Below are 23,719 nucleotides of genomic sequence, written 5' to 3'. Positions count from 1 at the left end.
AAGAAATTTTATAGCAATAATTATAAAAGATGTCCATTTGAACCCAGTGAGGTCTCACTGATTTTATAACACCCAGCAGACCTCCCTGCAGGAGAACACTATATTTATGTGCGCAATATATGCGAGAATTGAGATCGTAAAATTAAATGACCACATAGAACTGTCATTTATACAATGAGCGCCTACATATGTGAAGGCTGGTTTATTTTGCAGCGTCGGGTTGCGTTAAATGGTCCACTCTTAGTGAACGTTTTTAATCACGCATTTCTTCACTCTTTCTGCAATATTACACTTGAAGGACTGGTAGGCAGTTTGCTCTGAAAAGCTAAATGGTTACCGGCACTGCTATTCTGACAGAAGAGCTCACTAAAATAGAAGTACAGTACATATTGTATGCAATTGTTTTATGAGAGACATTATGGTTACTAGAATAACATTTCACCATTACCAACTGCTGAGAGAAAAGTCATTAAGATATTTGGCGAGCCAGCGCAATTTTTCAACAGAGCTATAGTACAAGACCTTAGAACGGCTTCCATAGAGGGATGCTGGCTGTCTCACAAGAAAAAAAGAAATCAAGTCTCAACTCGATGTTATTTGATTTATAGTATTTTATTTTCAGAGTCCAATGAGGAAGTTACAGGATATGTCCTAATGTCAAGAGAACAATAGGGAACACTTGTGCGAAATAGATGTATATTTCACACACAAGTATTTCCAGTATATGTGTGTGTTTGTGATTGCTTCTGTGTGGGTGTAGAAGATTAACCTCTTGTGATAATTCTCATGACAATGTCAACATGTCTAAGCTCACCTTTTCCCAGGGAACTACTTTTGTCCAGAGATTAATTTGTGTACTTTAAATAGTTAATTTCTTTCTTTAATTTTTTTTAATGAAAAGACATTTATAAATGGAGGAGGAAGTGTAGGGATCTGTCTGAAAACAACTGATCAAAATAAAGTAGTTTTCTGTAAACATTTAACATTTCCTGCCATGGTTATGGGTGGTAAGAAAGTGATGATAACAGTTTTGCAAATGTTTTGCATATATATGTATCTGTATATCCTTGTGTATATATATGTACGTATGTATGATAGATAGCTTTTTGATTGCTAAACTGATAAGTCTTACCATGTACTCCTGCCAATACTTCTTCTGCTACTTCTGTCTCATTACATCAGGAAAAAACACCAGCATTCACCAACAATACTATACTTTGGGCTGTGTCTGTACAGGGACAAAAACAGACCAAATTGGAATTATTTGGTTAAATAAGTGCATGTGTATGGATAATTGTGAGGCAAGACTAAGCAAGCTCATCCTCATCACTGCTATGGTCCTTTTAGTAAGTAGCTTACATGAGCTCCCAGTCGGTAACTATTAGTTGAGTGAACATTCAAGGAAAAAAAAAAAGAACATTGGAGATCTTTTCGTAAACAATAGTGTCCAAAAGACATTTAAAATTACACAGCAAATTGGATTCTGTTCCTGTGTATTCAATACTTTTGACTCCATGTAAAAAGGTCTTGAGTTTCTCACATAGGTTATAAACGAGGGGAAAAAAAGATAGTCAATTCGTTAAAAAACCGAACCAGCAAATCAACCGAGTTTTTCATGATTTGATGTTTGGTGCAGAAAGAAACACCCAAAGCATATGTAACTGGTGGAATCATCATGTTGAGACTGCTCACCAGAGTCAACTCTTATTTATATCAAGCCCTCTATTCCTTTATACTTATTTTTTATGATTATTTTTTCGTAAGCCAGTTTTTATTTCCCGGGTTACTGATAATAAAACTCATCAATATCATTAAGATAAATGTGGACATCACCTTATTTTTTTAAAAAACAATTTTGGGCAGCACCAAGATGACAGAAAAGATACTGTTCTTGATGGAGCTGATGTTTCCTAACAAGAAATAAAGTAAACCCATAACTGCTAACAGCACAATAATCTCCTTTTGATCCACTCACTTTGTTCCAAATAAACCATTATAGTATCTTATATAGATGATATAAATATGGCCTATTTTATTTAGAAATAAAAAGTTTCTCTATTTGCATACTCTTCTATATCCCATCATAGCTACACATCTTTCCAGTGGTAGCCAAGGGAGCCTTATCTAGTCACTGAATTTCTGGGCCTAGATATTTGGTTTCAAGGGGAATGAAAGAGCTGGAGAGTGTTGTCCTTTCCTTCTGCTTCTCGCTATCTATCCCAGATCCCATCTAGATCCAGTAATAGATCAGCCGCCTGTACACACAGCCCATTCCATTACGTTATGCAGAAGCAGGAAGGAGTTAATTCCACTCTAAGGAGAAAGATGTAGGAAACATTAAGCTGCTTCTTCTTCTTCTTGTTTGCGGCTATTTCTTTTTCTAGTCTCTCCTTGCATCATAAGTGGCACATGGCAGGTTGTATTTGAATGAATGAATGCACAAATATACAGGTGGATGAATTAATCAATAATTGGAATAAACAAATGAGGGAAGGAATAGTTTGAATTATTTGAATATGTATATTTGGAGTATATATTTGAATTGTGGTTCCATAATACATTTCCTATATTAAGCACATAAATTTATTTACCTTGAAGAGGAAAATATTTATAACAATATTATTATATGTTTCCCATATGTAGGTGTTAAAGATATTATTTGTATTTGATGAAAAATACCAACATACTGCAGAAAACTTTGGAGAAACAGTTCAGCCCAGAAGGCACTGTATTTGCCAAACTATTAGAACTTGTTTTCAATGGAGGAGCAGACACCTTAAAAATGCCGAACAGCAGCCCTTGGGAAAGATTTTAACAAAATCCACACTTCAGTTGAAAGAGGGCTGTGAAAACCTGCCTGGTAAACAGAACAGCTTTATTTTTTCAAAGTTTTCAAGGCTTGTGACCCTGGGGAAAGCTTAATTAAACTCAATGAAGAAAAAGAATTAAATCATAAAAGTTGAAAAAGTCAAAATATAAAATATTCAATTATTATTGCCTGTGGGGTTTGTTTTGTAAATATTTTATCCACAGTCCACACTTGGCCTCCTCTCCTCCCCGTCTTTTAAGGGTTACCTGGGGAATAAACCTACGCTTCTCCGCTCAGTCACTTGACTTCCTTTTAGTCTTCTTATAATTTATTAAACCATGTTTTTAGAAACATAAGTACTTCAAGTTTTCCTTCTTGTCGCTTTGTGCGCTGTTCCTTTCACCCACAGAACTGTGCAATTAAAGATGTAAAGAAGACCCCTCAGGGCATACGTCCATCATTTGGGGTTTTAGCCACAGTTGTTTCTTTCACAGAACTGCCTCCAGCCCTGCCTCAAATACAGTCCGAATATGACACAGCTCTCCCAAGACGGAGGCAAGTTTGTTTCCTTCAATATACAGAAAGCTTCAATAGTGGTTCTCAGTTACATCACAATTTCTAAAATAATATGTAGACATCAGAGTTCCTCTCATTGTTTTTCTACTATGTACTTGTTTATGAACTGCGAGCTCAAGGTGAATCCTGGACAAAGATTAAAATGCATTAAATATTAATAAACCTCCAGGGACTGAGTCTATGTTGAATTAAATGGCTTAAAGTTTAGGTATGTATTAATACTATATCACTGTGGTTTTTAATCATCTTGGTAGTCATTCACCAAATCGTCATGATATTTCTATTACAACAAAAGACTACATAGGTTTTCTTGTAAGCCCAAATTATCAGAAAGTGTTAGTATCAGATTCATCTTTTATGATAAACATATTTCTTTTCTATAGAGATTGACTCAAACATATGAGCATTATTCTATTTTATTAATCAAGTCATACAGACTTTATATGCCAATGAGAGCATATTATTTAAGTGACAACTTGCTTTCAAATTTATATTGGATAACTTATGATTATCACATATTTAGTTTGATTAAATAGGAGGATAATAAGTAATAGTTATAATTACACATTTTATTCTACAGCATCTCTTGGTGTAAATTAATCATTTCCATGACTGACAATCACTCTTGAATAGTCTTTCTGTACGTGGGGACAGTCTCATACCGAGTGTCTCCTCCCCAGTATGGACAGCAGAACTCAAATTCTCTAGCACTCTTACAGTAGTTGCTCAGAAATGTGACTTCAGCCACACCAATCAGACAGACTCACAGGGGACTCTTTTTGATGTGATCACTGCCATGCCAGGCCCTGCACAGAGCTTCCATTGTATTGATGCAGTTGGAACAGAAGTGTCCAGCAAAGTAGAGCTCCTGAAAACGAGTAACATCCACGCCGTGGCAGTACTAGTTTCAGGAAAGTCGCATTCCTGGTCTTTGCTTCCCTGCAGTGACTGTGGCACCAGTGGGAGTTTCTTCATCAGGCCACTTATGAGCCTGGTTATGAGCATTGCTCCTGGAAATTAGTTTTAAATCTTTGTCTCTCCCACCCTTCTGAAGAGTCTCTGAGCTACCTAATATCTTTAAATAAGTTATTTTTCTGTTTAAATCTGCCAGGGAAGATTCTGGCACTTGCAACTTGGAGCCCTGACTGATATGCATGGTTCATTATACTCCTAAGAACATAAAGCTTGGATTATTTCCTTTATGCTCTGTGATTACAAGGTTGGAAGAAAAATAAAATAATATTTGATAAGTAAATCAACATTCACGGGAAGTTTTTCTTTTTCTTTTTTTTTTTTTTGCTGAGGAAGAATCGCCCTGGGCTAATATCTGTTGCCAGTCTTTTTTTTGCTGAGCAAGTTTCGCCCTGAACTAACATTTGTTGCCAATGTTCCTGTATTTTGTATGTGAGCTGCTGTCACAGCATGGCCACTGATAGACGAGTGGTGTGGGTCCACGCCCAGGAACCGAACCTGGGCCACCAAAGCGGAGCATGCTGAACTCTACCACTAGGCCACTGGGGCTGGCCCCACAAGAAGTTTTTGAAACCTGAGTTATGACCTAATTTAATAAGCCATAGAATGGCTTGATAGAAATCAGTAAAAGGAAGCATGAGATGATTAAGAAATAAATTTTAAAAATCACATAATTAGAAATGCCCACACAAGAACAAGACAACTGCTTTGCAATTTCAAATTGCATTTATTCAGGGCTGCACTGGAAAACAGGTTCACCCTCACTGTCGGAAGTACAATTACTGAGTGTTCCTTGCCTAAAGATGAATGAGCAAACTTGAGACACGAAAAAAAGAAGAAACAATCTTAAAATATCAACAAGGAGGAAGTCTTTAAAAGGTAAATAAGACACAAAAATGACTTAAGGAGCATGCTATAGTTTCCTCTTTGAAAAATCAATATTCAATAATCATTTAAAGGAACAAAAGTGGTAAGCGAAAGTGGCAAGTAGAAGTATTCTGAAGAGTGACTCTGAATTATCAAATGCTCTTTCATATGCCAGAGTAGTAAAAGTGGAATACTAATTTGGTGCAACCAATTCATCCATTTCTAATTTACACTCCACACTGTGTCATTCATTTACTAATGCTTGAAATAGAGAGAGGACTAACAAGATGGCTCTTGTTCATGAGGACAACTCTTGACACCAAAACAGCAATGCAATTATCCCCAAAGCAATAGACTATTACCAAATTGATTTATGTGCTATCTCTAGGACACTTTCAAATTCATAGCCTATCACATGAGTGTAATATAAAATTCAACCGAGAATTTAAAATTTAGCCCAGAAAGAACATCTCAGCTACACATAATTGCAAGTCAACATTTGAAAAATTGGAAAATATTTAACAGAAAGAACCAGAGTTAATTGAATATTTATCCTCCAAAAAATGAAAATCAATATTCTTACATGGCTGTTGGGATATCACATAAAAGAGAGGGAAAAAAGCTGTACTCTGAAGCACTCACAAGAGCTAATATACTATTTAGATTAGATAAATCAAGATGTGACTATTTTTCTAAAATATGTTGATTTTGACATTGAATTAGAGAATTGTTGCTCAAATACTGCAAGATGGAAAATTCACACACATGTGGTTTGAATACAAGGCTTTTAAGTTTATAATTTGAAAAAAATACATTCACCTGCTTGATAAACTAGTGGAGACATCACGTCTAATATAAGAGGTCATTCTCTACATGGTCTATTATGTTTAATGTTGGTATCCATTTGTGGGAAGATACCATGACGAGATATTAACTGGCGTACTCTCTCCCATTCTGCACTCATAGACTTCTTCATTTTCACTCTGAAAGCATCTTTTCCCCACCTCCTCTCTACCCTCCACCACCACTCGTAACAACTAGATTTGAAAGACTCACCATGGTCTCCTACCAAGCTGTGTTATTGAAAGGAGCATGGCCAAGTGGTTATGAGGAACTCTTGAGCTAGACTCTTTGAGTTCAAATGCCAGCTTTGCAAGCTGATAAAAGAATAATTTCAGGCAAGTTATTTGACCTCTGTTTGCCTCAGTTTCCTTACATACAAAATAGGGTTATGGTGTAAGCGAGATTATATGCATAAATTGCTTAGACTAGCACCTGCCACACAGTAAGTATCAAACATTAGCTATTATTAGTTGTTACCATGCTCAAAATTCACTAGTCTCAGACTAGATCAAAAGATGCTATGGTCAGGAGAAGAAGAGAAGAGTTAGAAATCATGCAGGGAGTGTGGGAATAAGAAGGTGCCAGAGCAAGGACTCCCCACCCCCAGCTCCTGAGGGAAAGGCAGAAACTGGGCGATCTGAACACAGAGGTCAGCCTGTTTCTGACAATCACCCAATTTGACCTGATGCTTATCTGTTCCTTGAGACTCCTTCCAGGTCCCCAGTCTGTACCCCATCCCAATATCAGCAAATTCACACCCAGCAGCCTAAGACTCTTGTATAATCCTCCAGACAGAAAGTGAAGATTTGGATGCCCTGTGGACAAGTGAGGGCATACAGGGAAAGCCTCACCCTGCACCAGGATGAATCTATAGAAACTAGCTTGAAATATCCCACTAAACAGCTGAGGCAATGGAATGTGTAGCCCCTGCTACATATTTATTGAATTTCTACTATGTTCTAGATCTTTCCACATGCATTATCTCACTTCCTCTAGAACTCTGGATTACAATAATACTCACTCTAATTCTTCTTTCTGAATGTAGTGGTGAGATCTACCGAAGACATTTTTTTTTTAATGAATATGCAATGCCAAGATTTCTGTTTATGTGTCCTATAATAAAACAGGGCATCCAGGCACATAAAAGAAGCTCTGAGTTTAGAAGCAGAAGACCCAAATTTGAATGGGCTCTGCTACCTACATCTAGACGCTCTTGTCAAGTCACATGCCCTTTGAGTCCTCAATTTCTTCATCTGTAAAATGAGAAACACTGCATTTTTGACCTTACAGAATTATTTTAAGAACCCAACGATATAACAAATGTGAAGGCGTTTTTACAACTGTAAAGTGCTCTATAATTATTAGGCATAATTTGTAACCACATGTGAGCTGCTCCCTTGTAAATGCCCCCACACCCACCTCAGTAGAAACTCATTCTCTCCTCAGAAATGCACACTTATATGCAGGAAGATAGCTTTGAAGTTTGACAGCAATAATAGGCAATTGTTTTCTTGTAAAATTCTTTATTACTTTCCACAGAAAACCCTGCTTATGATGTTTGCTGGTTAAAATGGCTCATTCCAAAGTTTCTTAATGAAATAATTGGAGAAGATAATAAAGAAAAAGAGTTGATATAACTTATTTTGCTATATTTTTTTAGTTCAAGAGAGGCTGTTTTACTTTTTTAATAAGTGTACTTCTAAGATTCTTAAAAGAAGATGCCAAACACCCATACAAAATAGTGTCCTACAACAAGTGCTCAAATTAAAACCATAGGAATAGTTTCAATATATGTTTGTTGTATTGAAAAGCTGGAAGACAGGAAAGTACCAGCTATCTTCCTTCCTAAATCCTGACAACGACAGTGGTAGGGTATCTGCACTCGAAGAGGCCAAACTGATTCAAAAGAACAGCCTTAGAGCAGTTTCCTATATTCGATTTAATCTCATTGTGTGAACTGGTATTTATTACAGCCAAATTCTGATTAGTTCAGAGTTGATTATCTAGATTGTAAATTTTCCAGGGATTTTTTTGGTCTCTTTTCCTCCCTCTGGCTACTGAGTTTTGGTCATTTCACTGTTAATTAGCCTCTCTGGTGACTGGTGGGTAGAGGAAGTAAAAAGAAACACAAAATGTGCTCTGCTGTCTTGTTAACAATTCTAACAGTCATATTGAGAGAACTTGGAAGAATTAGCTTGGGTTATTTGTAGATTTCTATCTTTCATTATATTTGTGTTCTTCCTTAATTTGTTTGTCTTTTTTAATTAATAAGATTTTATCTCCCTTACTGATAAATGGTAACTCTGAAGGGCCAACTCATATATTTTAAATTCTACAAAAACATTTTTATCTAAAAGTGAGTTAAAACTTTAAAAAGTCTTATTTTTGCTCTACATATTTTATCTTGTAATACTAATACATTATTTGTTTTTATTATACACTACTTTGAAGAATTGTAAAATTTACATAAGTGGTATAATTCTTCATGTTTCATTCATTTTTTAACTTGATTTTTAAAGAGATATAGTCATGTTTATGAACACACACACATATATAAACCTTGCTTATTTATTTTAAAATCCGTATATTATTCTGTTAGATGAATGCATAATATTTATCTGTTTTCCAATTGATGTACATTTTACTTGCTTCTATTTTTTGCCTTTATGAATTATACTGCAATAATCATTCTTGTACATGTCTCTTTATTAATTCATACAAGAATTTCTCCATGGTGTACATCCAGAGGTGAAATTTCTGTGTCATGAGATATATCAACTTTACTATGTATTTCGAAGGTGATCGCCAAAGATTTGCACTGTTTAACATTCCTACTGGGAATATCTGAGAGTTTCTGTCTCTCTAACACTTGTCATTGTCAGATTTTTTTCATTTTTGCCAGTGACGTGTAAGAAGTTCTCTTACAGTATAAAATTGAGGAGAAGGTAAGAGATTTCCCATATACCCTCTGCCCCCTCACATGCACGGCCTCCCCCACTATCAATATCCCCTACCATGTGGTACATTTGAACCTACATTGACACATCATAATCACCCAAAGCGCATAGTCTGCATCAGGGTCCACTCTTGGTGCTATGCATTCTATGGGTCTGGACAAATGAATAATGACATCTATCCAGCATTATGGCATAATACAGAGTATTTTCAGTGCCCTAAAAATCCTCTGTGCCCTACCTATTCATCCCTTTCTTCCCCCAACCTCTGGCAACCATAGTTTTACCTTTTCAAGAGTGTCATATGGTTGGAATCATACAGTTATGTAGCCTTTTCAGATTGGCTTTTTTCACTTAGTAATATTCATTTAAGGTTCCTCCATGTCTGTTCATGGGTTGATAGGTCATTTCTTTTTAGCGCTGAATAATATTCCATTCTCTGGATGTACCACAGTTTATTTATCCATTTACCTACTGAACGACATTTTGATTCTGTGTAGAAAAACTTCAGTGTTCTTCCTGTGTGTCTTTACTCTCACACTACTACCACACTTACAACACTTCTGACATTTATGATCACGAAGTGTGTGAGGTTTTTTTCCCCACACCAAGCAATTTTATGTGACACCAGCTGGATGTCCTACAATTTAACTCCATTCTGACACTATCTACCTGGAGATAGCATCAGATCCCACAGGTTGAAGGGCTCCGTCTCATGAAGGCATGAGACTGCCCCGCCCCCCCACTTCAGATGCCAATCACAAGTAGTAAGAGCCCAGGCGACCCACAAATTCTGTGCAACTTGGCTACCAATCAGAGTTCCCGTGACATCCTCCCATTTGGATTTGATTATTTGCTAGAGTGAGTCACAGAGCTCAAGGAAACACTTACTTACATTTACCAGTTTATTAAAGGATATGATAAAGGATATAGATGAACGGCCAGATGAAAAGATACATAGGACGAGGTCTGGGAGGGTCCCGAGTGAAGGAGCCTCTGTGCCGGCATAGTTGGGGTGTGTCATCCTCCAGGTATGTGGATGTGTTCACCAACCTGGAAGCTCTCCGAACCCCGGACTTTGGGGATTTTTATGGCGGCCTCATCACATAGGCGTTATCAGTCATCAACTCTATTTCCAGTCCTTCTCCCCTCTTTGGTGAATGGGGGGATGGGGCTGAAAGTTCCAAGCTTCTAATCACGGCTTGATCTTTCTGGTGACCAGCCCCCATCCAGGAGCCATCCAGGAGCCCACCCAGAGTCGCCTTATTAGGACAAAAGATGCTCCTAGTACTCTTATCACTTAGGAATTTACAGGGGTTTCAGGAGCTCTGTGACAGGAACAAGAACAAAGACCAAATATATATTTCTTATTATAAATCACAATATCACAGGTTGCTTCCAAGTTTTGGCAATTGTGAATAAAGCTGCTATAAACACCCACATGCAGATTTTTGTGTGGACATAAGTTTTCAACTCCTTTGGGTAAATACCAAGGAGGGCGCTTGCTGGATCGTATGGTAGGAATATGTTCAGACTGTAAGACCCTGCCGAACTTTCCTCCAAAGTGACTGTACCATTTTGCATTCCTACCAACAACAAATGAGAGTTTCTATTGTTCCTTATCCTCTCCAGCACTTGGTGGTGTTAGTGTTCTAGATTTTGGCTATTCTAATGCATGTGTAGCAGTATCCCATTGTTTTAATTTACATTTCCCTGATGACATATAATGTGGAGTATCTTTTCATATGCTTATTTGCCATGTGTATATCTTCTTTGGTGAGATTCTCGTATGGTTTTAATTTACATATCCCTGATTACTAGTGAAGTTAGCATCTTTTCATTCATTTATTCGCCATTTTTATTTGTTCTTCTGTGAACTACCTATGCACATGCTTTGCATATTTTCATTGGGAATTTGGTACTTCTGTCTGTCACTCGTGTGATGCAAATATCTTTTCTCAGTCTGTAACTAGTTTTTCCATTTTGTTTACAGTTTCTTTTTGTGCAAAAAACTTTAGTTATAATGTAGCAAATATATCAGAATTTTCTTTTAAAATTTGTGTTTTTTGTATCTTGAGTAAGTAAACCCTTCCTTACCTGAAGGTCATGAAGATACTATTTTATGTTTTCCTTGTTTTCGTTTTAAAGCATCTAATTTAACTTTTTCCATGTGGATAAAGAATTGTCCAGCACTATTTATCTAATAGCCCATTGTGAAGGAAGAAAAAACATCTTTTTCCTCTACTCGTTTTAGGTTCTCCATCTGGGACCCTGTAAATTAGACTGACAAAAGACAGATTAACAAAAGAAAAACAAGCAGAAGTTTATTAACCATGTATCGCACATATACATAGGAGTACTCAGAGACGGGTAACTCAAAGAGATGGTAGCATGTGAGCAAAGAGCGATAATCTTGTAGAGAATTGACAAGACAAAGGAAAAGGACTTTAAATTTCTAGGAATGACAACTTGTAGGAAGGCAAATATATGGGGAAACTAACTAGGTAAGTGCTAGTTAGTAAAATTTGTTATGTAGACTCCCCTGGTGTGGTCTCTGGGCTGATAAAAATCTATAGTTGTCTCCAGTGGTTAACTTCTGTCCTTTCTGGTAGAGAGGAGAGGGAGGATACCTTTACAAATTTATTTCCTACATTTAAGCAAATAGGGGGAGAGCAGAGAGCTTTACTTGTATCTGCTTCTTAATAATCCTTATACCAAAGTGGCATATTCTGGAGTGGCATATTTTTCTACCCTTAACTATCTTTTTGCCAATTCATTTGTAATGTCACATCTCTCATCCATTATTGTCATATATGAGTGTGTCAATTTCTAGGACCTTTTTATTCCATCAGTCTATTTGTTTATCCTGTGCCAATATCTTTTTTATTTGTTTATTAAAATTCCTGATATCTGCTAGGTCAAATCTACTACCTCAGTTCTTCTTCAAGTTGTCTTAGATATTCTTGGCCACATGCTTTTGCTTTTCATACTTGTCAAATTCCATGAAAAACTCTAAAAAGATTATCATTAGATTTATATTAGATGTAGAGATTAATTTGGGGTGCATCACCTGAGACTTCCCCCAAATTGAACATATAAATATAACTTTCCACTTATTCAGGTCTTTTTTAATGATCTTCAAACATTTTCTTCAGGAGTTTTATACCATATAACTTTTTCTACTGTAAATAAGATTTTTTTTATTGATCAATTTTTTTGTTGTTGACCATTATTAATGTATTCATTATTAGGCATGATATTGACTTTTCCTGTTGGTTAATTTTAAAATTTGTCTACAGATTCCCTTGAATTCTCAATATAGGGAATCATATAATTAATAAATAAAAAGAGTTTTATAATTATAAAACTTATAAGAGTTTTATTAATTTATAGTTAATAAATAAAAAGAGTTTTATCTCTTCCTTTGTAATTACTATTATTTCTCAAATTTCTTTTCTTTTCTTTTTTCCTATAGTCATTTTTGAACATTGCATTTACCATTACCTATACTTTACTGTTGAATAGAATCCATGAGAGTAGATGTTCTTTTCTTGTCCCTGACAATGGAAATGCTCACCATTTTTTTGTAGGTTTTTGACATATGACTTCAGTCAGATTAGGGAAATTATTTTCTACTTATAGTTTTCTTGTGAGTTTTTATCAAGAGTGAATTTTGGAATTTGTTAAAGAGGTTTTCAACATTTATCATCATATGCTTTATTTTCTTCTTGATTTGTTAATATGGCCATTTGAAGTAATAAATTTTCAGAGGTTGAACTATCTTTGTATTCCTGGAAAATACCATACTTAGTTACGATGTAAGTCTTTAATTTAATGCTTACTTTGGTTTAACAGTATTTTATAGAAGATTTTTGCATCTCTTTTTATCAGCCAGATATGTTTATATCTTTCATATACTCTCCTAATTACTGTGGTGGATCTAAACATGACTTTGGTAGCTTTTGTGCTTTCATTGTTCTCCAAAATGGAAGGTATAAAATAAATATGTTTGGCTTTTTTAAATTTTGGTAAAACTCACCTTCTTAGCTTAGTGCTTTTTGAGGTTACTTTACTCATCTTCTGGTCATGAGGCTGTGACTATCTCTATCCTATATCTCACCAGGAATCATAATCAGCTCTAGACTTCAAGTAGCATCCCTCATGTGGGACCCTTTCTTGAGAGTGAACTTTAGGTCCTGGAAACTCTTGCCTGCTCCGTACCTAAAGTCAGGAAGACCCTGTCGTCTGCTCTCCTCACAACTTGCATTTATTTTCTGTTTCTGGCCTAAAAAGATGTTGCCTTTGTATTTGAAAAAGGCCATGTCCGTCTGGTTTTCTTATTTTATATTCTACTCATCTTGGATATGTGTTTGGAACAAAGGGCATTATTAAAATACGGATTTGTTTCACACTTTTAAGTAAACAATGGTAAAAACTTCGTTTTCTTTTTCAGATATTTGATAGCTGGCTGTATTAATTTCCTAGGGCTGCTGTAACAAAGTACCACAAATTGGTTGGCTTAAAACATTCTATTGTTTTCTATTCTATTGTTATACATTTGCATATGTAGTGTCTCACAGTTCTGGAGGTGAGAAGTCCAAAACCAGGGTGTCTGCAGGACCATATTCCATACTCTAAAGCCTGTAGGTAAGAATCCTTCCTTGCCTCTTTCTAGTTTTTAGTAGTTTGCCGGCAATCCTTGACATTCCTTGGCTCGCAGCACTTCAGTCTCTGCCTCCACTGTCACAACAGTGTTCTCTCTGTGTCTCTTTTCTCCTCAAATAATGACACCAGTCATATTGGGTTACGGGCCCACCCTTAATGACTTCATTTTCACTTGATTACATCTGCAAAGATCGTATTTCCAAATAAGGTCACATTCACAAGTACTGGGGGTTAGGACTTCAACATACATTTTTGGGAGACACAATTCAACCCACAACACTAGGTGTATGCAGCCATCAATTATATATTGAATTTAATATTCAATGTTATATAAATCACATATATATACACACATACAGTTGACTCTCCATATCTGCAGTTTCTGCATACAAGAATTCAACCAACCAAGGATCAAAAGGCCTATGATGGTTTTGTCTCTACTGAACATGTACAGACATTTTTTTCTGGTCATTATTTCCTAAACAATACAGTATAATAGCTATTTACATAGCATTTACATTTTATTAGGTATTATAAAATGATTGAGGGATGATTTAAAGTATATGGGAGGGTATGTGTATGTTATATGCAAATATTTCACCATTTTATATAAGGGACTTGAGCAAGTGCAGATTTTGGTATCCACAGGAGTCCTGGAACCAATCCCTTGTGGATTCTGAGGAACGACAGCATATATGCTCAATTTATGTGTGTCCTTGTATATCCAAATATAGATATATACATATAGAGAGAAAGAGATATGTTTACCCATATTTCTCTAATTTTCTCTTTGCACCATCTCAAATTCTGATCTCCACTTATTCAACCCTGGCTTGCTTCACTTAATTCTATGTAGCAATTTCTCCCTTTGAATTTGAGCTATAATCCTGACGATAAGACCTAGTAAAAGGTAGTGTCTTAGCTCGGGCTGCTATAGCTAAGTACCATAGACTGGGTGTCTTACAAACAAGAGAAATTTATTTCTCACTGTTCTGGATGCTGGAAGTCCAAAACTGTAGTGCCGGCATGGTTGGGTTCTGGTGAGAGCCCGCTTCTGAGCTGCAGACTACCGACTTCTTGTTGAATCCTCACGTGGTAGAAAGAGGGAGAGAGAGCTTCCTGGGGTGTCTCATGCTAATCCTATTTATGAGAGATCCACTATCATGACCTAATTATTTCCCAAAGGCCCCACCTCCAACATAGGAAATTGTTGAATATGAATAGTCCACATTGGGGGTTAGATTTCAACAGATGAATTTTGGGAGCTAGAGATATTCAATCCATAACAGGCAGTCAACAGAAAGGGCACAAGCTTCTTATCCTAATAGCAACAAAGTGCCTTAACAAGAACAATCTTTCAACACATTTTCTAAATTATAATAAACAAAAATAGTATGGAGTTCTTTTTGGCTAGTAAAATTACCTCCTTGTAATTTTTTTAAAAAATCAGATGTTTGATACTGGTTAAATAAGAAATAAGGCATAAAAACTCACCTGCAGTAACATGTCAACATTCTGCAGTAAATTAACAAATCAAGGAACAGAGCTACCCTCGTATACTGAACAGAAAAATGAAACAACTGGGAAGCAGGACTCGAAATTCATAGCTAAAATGACCCAAAAATGCATTATGGAGTATAGCATATGTATGTGTACTGTAAATATGCAACATATAACAAATTAGCTATTAATAAGTTAAAGATTCTGCATCATCAATAAATATATGTGGAGTACCTATTATCTGCAAGATCTGGGTATGAAGTTCTTATGTAAAACATTATAGTGATTTTAGGTATGTAATCTGTGTTAACAGCTTCTATACGGGTGGCGGGGGGACATACAAGGTAAATGTGCAAATTTCTTCAATGATCAGCAAATTACTACATTATTCTATGTTGTCATTTATGCCTCAAGCATTGTTTTATTGATTTGACCAATAAGGGTTAATTTCATTAGTGACGGAAAAAACATCAAAATCAACGAGTATTAAACTATATTAGGGCTTCTTATTTGCTCTTAATGCGATTTCATGGGTGTTGTTAAACATCTCTTTGTGTGGTAAAAGTACAAGATCTCCCCAAGGACAGCACCTCAGCCATTATCTCATGGACATGAGTCCACAGAGAAGCAGTGGCCAATTTCCAGTATCATTGACAGACATGAGTCAATTTGCTTTCATTTTTACCATGACAAAAGTGCTATTTCTCTGCCTCACCTGCTGGACCATGCCAGCTGGTTAGATACCAAATCTCAAAAAGTACCAATTAAAATAAAAACAGCTAAGTCTGGAATAAGTAACGAAGTGCAGCTTTGGAACAGTGTGAAAATTGATAAGTGATCATTATCAACACCTGCAGTCTACTTTGCTTGGCTTATGATGACTCATTGACAATAGTCTCGTGGGAGCACGACAGGCTGAGAGTGAAAACAGAAAACTTCAACTTTCTTAGTTGTAATTAAACTCAATTTCTCACCAGTTATTTTTTTAAACTAACTAATTTAATATATATTGATATCAAACTTCATCAACATATCTATCCTCAAATTTTTCCATCATTCAACTACAATTCAACAACAATACTCTGTGATTATGTGTGGTGGAAAAACGTTTTTTAAAAAATCAACAACAAGGTACTTATTAAACCAGTTTCCTTGTCTGCAAAATGAGGAAATATGTCTAGCTCAGAACTGCCCAGAAAGTGCCATTCTCAACTCCTACAGCCCAGGTGGACATTGATCACGAAGTTTTTTTGTGATCTGGGTTATGTACAGTCTTCTCTATCGGGCTTTAACGTAGATTGTCTTGTTCCTGGAACCTATGGCCTGAAAGAACAGAATATCTGCCCCTCCCTCCATATACTCAATGTACTATGGTATAACAGGACAGGATAATTGTAAATAGGATTATCATTTAGGAAAGGAAACAATGGAAAAACACCAATCAGTGGTCCATGGCAATGCAGGAATCCTGCAGGATCAGGCATTAGGAAGGTCCACCACACTGGGGTTGGGCATTTCCATGATTAGACTGGAGTCTGCTCTCTGGGTGGGAACAGACTTGTCCACTAGTCATTATGGCCCTTGTCTTTCCTTCTACAAGGTTCTTTATTTCCAGCTATGTTGCTTGACATGTTTGAAACGGATGTTAGAAAATATGCCTTCTTTGGAGCTGTTCATTTTCTTCTTATGCAAGGGTGGCAGATGTAGTTATAAGTCCCAAAATGTCAAAAGCCTTTTGGGTCAAGCCTCATGATTTCTTCAGTAACACAATTTTTTCAAAAATTTAGTTCTGTTTGCCTCCAGTCAGTTTCATGTACCAGTAACGACCCAAAGTTGTTTCGACCCTGATTTGTTTTGTTTCCTAAACCCCGTGACTTCCATTCTCTGTAATTATGGTGACCAGGAGGCCATCTGGAACACAAAGGTGGAAAGATCATATCTTAATCTGATCTGAGCCCTGAATTACTTTATGTAAGAAGTTTCATTAGGCTTTTTTTTTTTTTTTTTTTCCCTCACGGCCCTTTAAAATCTCAACTCTTATTGTTGGTATTTAGAAACAGTTTTTCCAGCCCTGTTGACTCTGAATTTCTGGACTTTATAGAATACCTCTTATTTATGCTGGCAAAATCTCCCAATTCTTTCATAAGCTTATTTCTTTCTTGTAATATCTTATCGAAACTACCAGTAACGACCAACACACACAAAGGTTTTTTAACCATAATATTCTCAAGAGCTGCCTTCTCAGTAGATATGAACTTTGCCTCTCAGATTACTCCAGGTAACAGTTTACCAAATGGGTTGTCACCAAACAAAGATGAATTTCCATCTTTCCAGCCTTTGATGATGGTCTCCTCACCAGCTGCCAATGTCTGTATTAATCTGGAAAATTAATATTTGCTTCTTTAACAAAAAACCCCCAAAATTTCAGAAACATGACATTTAAAAATGTACATTTTGCTCATGTTACAGTCTGATGTGGGTTTGGCAGTAGTCCTGAGATGTTTCTTACAAGTTGACTCAAGAATCTATAGTCCTTTACCTCCAGTCACAAGGGAGGAAAAGGGAGCGTGGACTATCCGACAGGACACGTTATGGCTAGGCCTAGAACTTGTGCATCATTTGTGTCCCCTTCCTGTTGGACATATTTGGCCACTTGGTCCCACCCAGATGTCAGAGATGCTGGGGAAAATTATCTTCTTATTTGACCAGAAAGAAACCCAAATAACATAGTGATCTCGTAGCTTTGTAGCTTCTACAAACACTCAATTTTTTATTGTGATCATGCATTTGAATGTGATCATAATTTCATATTTATTCTTGAGAAATATTTCACTGAGTATAGAATTCTAGTGTGGCTGTTATTTCCTTTCAGCAAATTGAGACTGTCATGCATTGATATCTGCCTTCCATTGTGACAGTTGAGTGGTCAGACATCAATCTAACTATTCTCCTTTGAAATAGTCTATTAACCCCCATTCCCTGCTTTCAAGATTTTCTCCCCCTCTTTTATTTTATATATTTATGTATGCATTTGCAGTTGTAAAGTTGAGCATTCATATTGATTTTCTTATATAACCTGTATTTTAGAGTAATCAAATAGTCAATCTGGGGAAGTTTCTCTTTATAGAAATAGTCTGATTAATAAATGAAGAAAGAATGATAGAACTATTTTGTATCTATTTTGTAACTCCTAATCTATAAATAAATTGGAGCAACATTTAGTTCCATTACTATTACTATTTAACAAATTAGCCTGGTCTTTAGTGGATTAAACTAACCTTTAATTTTGCTCATAATTTTGTAAGTCAAGAATTCAGGAGAGACTCGGTGGGACATTTCTCACTTGGGGCCTCTCATACAGCTGAAAGCAAAGGTTGGCTGATGCCACAGTGATCTGAAAACTCAACTAGACTGAACGAATATCCGGGATAGCTCACTCATATGGCTGAAAGCTGATGCTGGCCCTTAACTGCGAGCGTTTATGGGACTTGACTGGAGTACCAACAGGTGGATTCTCCAGCATGGTAGTCTGAAAGTAATCAGGCTTGTGAATGACAGCTGGCTTCCCTTATTGCAGGGTTTCTCAACCTTGGTACTATTGACATTCTGGGCTGGATGATTCTTTGTTGTAGGGGGTGAGCCAGGGCATTTTAGGATATTTAGCAGTGTCTCTATCCTCTACCCACTAGATGGCAGTACTACCACCCTCTCAGTTGTGACAACTAAAAACATCTCCAGACCCGACAGAAGGTCCCCTGGGGAGGGGAGAGGGGGTTTAGATCACCTTTGCTAGGGAGCCATTGCCCTGCAGTGAGCATCCAAAACTAGCCAAGTGGAAGCTGCATGGGTTTTTCAGACCTAGCTTGGGAAGTCTCACAGCATTATTTCCACTGCATTCTGTTGGTTACAAGAAAATCACTAGAATAAGCTGAGATTCAAGAGGAAAGCACATATACCCCACCTCTTAATGGTGGGAGTGTTAAACAGTTTTGAACAAGTTTTAAAATAGCCACAAATAGACACCAACATCAAAAAAATACAGAAAAAATGAAAAGTTATGTGAATTTGATAAAGCCTCCCAATTTAACCAGAAATGTATAGAAAACACATGGAATATACTAAATGATACACAAGAATTTAATGAGAAAAATCCAATCAATTCAGATAATGGGAAAGTCTAAAAGTTAAAAGACTCGTTTATCCAGCAAATAAATTCAAGTCCAAAAAATGATTGAGGAGAAGCCTATAGATTAAAAGAGACTGAAGAGACACATCAAACGTTGAACTGTATGTACCTTATTTGAATTCTGACTCAAACAATGCAAGAAAAATTGTGAAACAATTAGTGAATTTAGATACTGACTGAATATTTGATATTAACAAATTATGGCTAAATTTTCAGCTACACTAGTGGTGTTGTGGTGTTGTTTCAAAAAAGATTCCTTATATTTAAAAATATATCATGAAATACATTGTGGTTGAAATAATGTGAAGTTTGGGATTTTCTTCAAAATAATGCAGGACTGGAGTAAGGGGAGGAGTCCTCATTTCTAATTCTTGAAAATCATATAGGTCTATGAACCATCATTTGTAGTATTTAGAAGATGATCACAACTTTATTCACTTTTAGAGTAATCAATTTTTCCAAATTGTTAAATATATATATTTCAATCAATTCTCAAGAGATTATTTTTTTAAATCTTTAAAAATTTTATTCAAATTATAAACCATGTGCTCATAATAAAATTTTTTGAAAATGTAGAAATTTTTGAAGGAAAAAGAGCAATAATTTAAAACTCAGAGAAAACCAATGTTCAATTCTTATATGTTTCCTTTAGGTCATATTCCTATGCATGGACATAATGCAAACATAATTAGGATCACATTGTATATGCCAGTTTCCCAGTCAATGTTATATAATGTGCACTTTCCCATATCGTTTCAAATCTTCAATAATTCTCCCTCAATAAAATTTTACAGTTGTAATCACATAGGTCATGCACAAACAAGGTAATTTCAAGGTCTTTTGCTGAATATTCTTAAAAGTATTATTGTAAACGGAAACATTCTCATCTATGTTTACCTATTAGCTATGGATAGCATAGTGTTAAAAATACTTTTTAAAACTCAACTCATTATTTTAGGAGTTTCCAGTTGTTTCTCTTGGATTTTCTAGATATAATTTGTAAATAATTTTTTCCCAATGATTATATCCTTGTTTCTGATTCCTTTCCTTCTGGGTTGGCAAAATTCCAACACCTTGTTGAATAATAATGGCAGTAACCATTATATTTTAAAAATATATATTATCCCAAATTTCTTTATCATCAGATGCTGTAAGTTGAAAGCTTCCAAACCCAAGATGCCACTTCAGTTTTGTCACTCACCAGGAGATACAGATTCACAGAAGTCTCTGGTCCAGGATAGCACCAAGAAATCTGGCATAACAATGGGTCACCTCTGTCCACAGGTTCAGATCTAATTTAATCATTATATTTGGTTCAATTTCAGGAGAATTTGAGAGTGATCCCAAAGGCCTTAAGTTCAGAAAGTCTTTGGGGGTGCACTCAAATGATTGCTGTGAATGATGTAGGGATGGAGAGCTGAAATGAATTCAGAGACTGAGCCCAAAGCCTTCAGGATATTGGGAGCTAGAATAGCCCACAATACAACCTCAAACAAAATTTTAAATGATGGACATTTGAAAACAGTTTCTTATCCTGAGGTCAGATGGCAAAGAGAAAGACAGCTACGCACTGAATAAATGATAAAGTGCATGGAGGCACCGCTATGGCTCGCAGATTTATATTCTGGACATTGAGGTCAGTAGCCAGCCATGGGCACATGTAATAGAGGCAGATGGTACTTTGGCACCTCATTAAAGGAAAAAGAATAGCACCATATAAGTCCTAATATTTTCTCTTGTTAGTCAAAGAAATGCTTCCATAACAGTGAAAAAAATCAGTCAGTTCTGACCACTCATGTTTGACTGACAAATATCTGATAAATTGAATACCAAACAAAGTACCATTTTAAAATTGTTTTCATCTCATAGAAACAGAAGATAGAAACAGAAATTAGAAAAGCTGTTACACCTACTTTGCCTCTATTAAGTATTAGAAAAATTGAACTAGAGAAACAATTACTGCACTATCTGTTTTAGAAAAACTGAGTCTGGTTCTGGTCTGTACCAATGGGTGAGTTCTCAGTCCCTCTGTTTTTTTTTCTTTCATATCATATTTTACTAGCTGAAGCCAGCAAGAAAAAATAACTCTAGGCTGATTATGAAGGCTTTTGTAATCAGTAAACTCCCAGTCGCTGGAGGTGTCTAAATAGGGTCCGGATGACGACAACTGGCAATTTTGTTGAGAAGGATTCAAATATCAGAAGGCTGATTGGATTTTGTGACCTATAGTGCACATCCAATGCTGAGTTTCTTTTATTCTGTAAAGTCATAAGGTAAATTTTCTTAGCATTCTACCATGTCCCGGTTTCTATTAGAGTAACAAACCACCCGAAAACTTATTGGTGTAAAACAACAGTTTTATCATGCTCATGGGCTCTGCAGATCAGGACTTCAGATGTGGCATAGTGGGCATGGTTTACATCCTCTGCTCCACAATTTCTGAGGTTTCCATAAAACAGAAACAATACAAATGACATTCCCTGACTACAATGCAGTAAAATAGAAATTAAAACAAACAAAACAAAATACTCAAAATCCAAAAAAGAAAACCAAAAATGTTCTTCCACCTGGAATTTAAAAGAAAACTCTCCATGAAACAACTGTTGGGTAAAAAGGGAGAAAACCTGACATTATAGAATTTCTAGGACATACTTATAATGAAAATAGTACATATCAAAATCTATGATATAATAAAAGCAGTGATTTGAAGAAAACCCACAACCCTCCATGTGTATCAATAAAAATGATATAATAATATTTTCTAACTCAAAAGTTTGAAAAAGAACACAAAATTAAGCAAAAGAAAATACAAAAGGGAAAATTATAAAGATAAAAACAGAAACTCATGAGGTAGAAATCAGTAAAATAGTAGAAATAATAATGATGTTTTTTTAAAATATCCAACAAAATAAACAAGCCATTAGCTAACCTAATTTTTAAAAGATGAGAACAAGCACAGATATGCAAAATAAGAAGTAACAAGTGGGAAATAACCATGGAAACAGAGCAATACATATGTACATATACATACATATATGCATATACATATATGTATGTATGTGTGTATGACTAATTTCTATAATTCAATGCAAATAAATTTGAAACTCAAAATGAAATGGGTAATTCCCTATGAAATGCAACTTAACAAAATTGACCACAATAGAAATAGAAAGCTTAAATAGACCAATTTCCATAGAAGAACTAGAAAAATTTATTAAAGCACTATTTATATAAAAGAACCAGGCCTTGAGGGTTTCACAGGGGAATTCTACAAAGCAGAGATTAGATGGTACTAAGACTGTTAACACTAATATGAATGCTAATCTTGAATTGTTTCAAGCACAAAGGAAAACTTCTGAATTTTTATGAACCAAATAGAACATCAATATCTAAATCTGATAAAGATTTCACAAAAAAAGAGAGCTGTAAATCAATCTCATGGAATATTAATGTAAAATAATCCTGTAGGGAACTGGTTTTTATGCTCACTAGTTTAGTTCAATAAAATTTTTGAAACATTCATATCCATTCTATCCTCTAAAAATTATCCTCTAACAGTTTGGAGGTTGTCCACAGAGATGCCCAATGGAGCCATCTAACAGAGACAGATAAACTGTTAGCACAGACGTGAACTTCAGGGGCTGCTTAAGCTATAGGACACGTTTCTTGCCTCTCAGACTGAATCTCAAGTGGCAAGAGAAGTTTTAACTGTTTATTCTGTTTCTGTAGATTTTTTTTTTCTCCTGCATTGAATTTGTCTTGATTGTGTTTCTGATTTGCACATAACCAATAAGTTATTTCCCATTGGTGGTAGCAATGATTGGGAATTTAATTTATGGTCTTACACCACGGTCGACAAACTACTTTTGTAAAAGACCAGATGGTAAATATTTTAGGTCTTGAGAGTCATACAGTCTCTGTTGCAGATACTCAACCCTGCCATTGTGGTGTAAAAGCAACCACAGACGTTCTGTAAATAGATAAGCACGACTGGGTCCACGAAAACTTTATGTACAGGTGCTAAAATTTTAATTTCTTATAATTTCCATGTGTCATAAAATATTATTATTATTTTGATGTTTTTAACCATCTGAAAATGTAAAATCTATTCTTTGTGAGTTATTCAAAAATAGGCAGTGGGGCGATTTGGCCCACAGACTGTGGTTTGCCATCCTCTGATCTAACCATTTGGGGATTACTGCTGATGGGTGACAGACATCTATTCTCTGTTAGATGAAAGAGAAGAAAATATAGTTTATTAGTTTTGTTGATTAATTGTCTATTTTGAGTTAAAAATTATCAAAAATTCTGTACTCATTGGGAAGAGCAGCTTTTTGATGTGAGGAA

The sequence above is a fragment of the Diceros bicornis genome, chromosome 2 (genome assembly GCF_020826845.1).
Source record: "Diceros bicornis minor isolate mBicDic1 chromosome 2, mDicBic1.mat.cur, whole genome shotgun sequence".
NCBI lineage: Eukaryota > Metazoa > Chordata > Mammalia > Perissodactyla > Rhinocerotidae > Diceros > Diceros bicornis.
Note: the sequence above shows the minus strand (reverse complement) of the source record.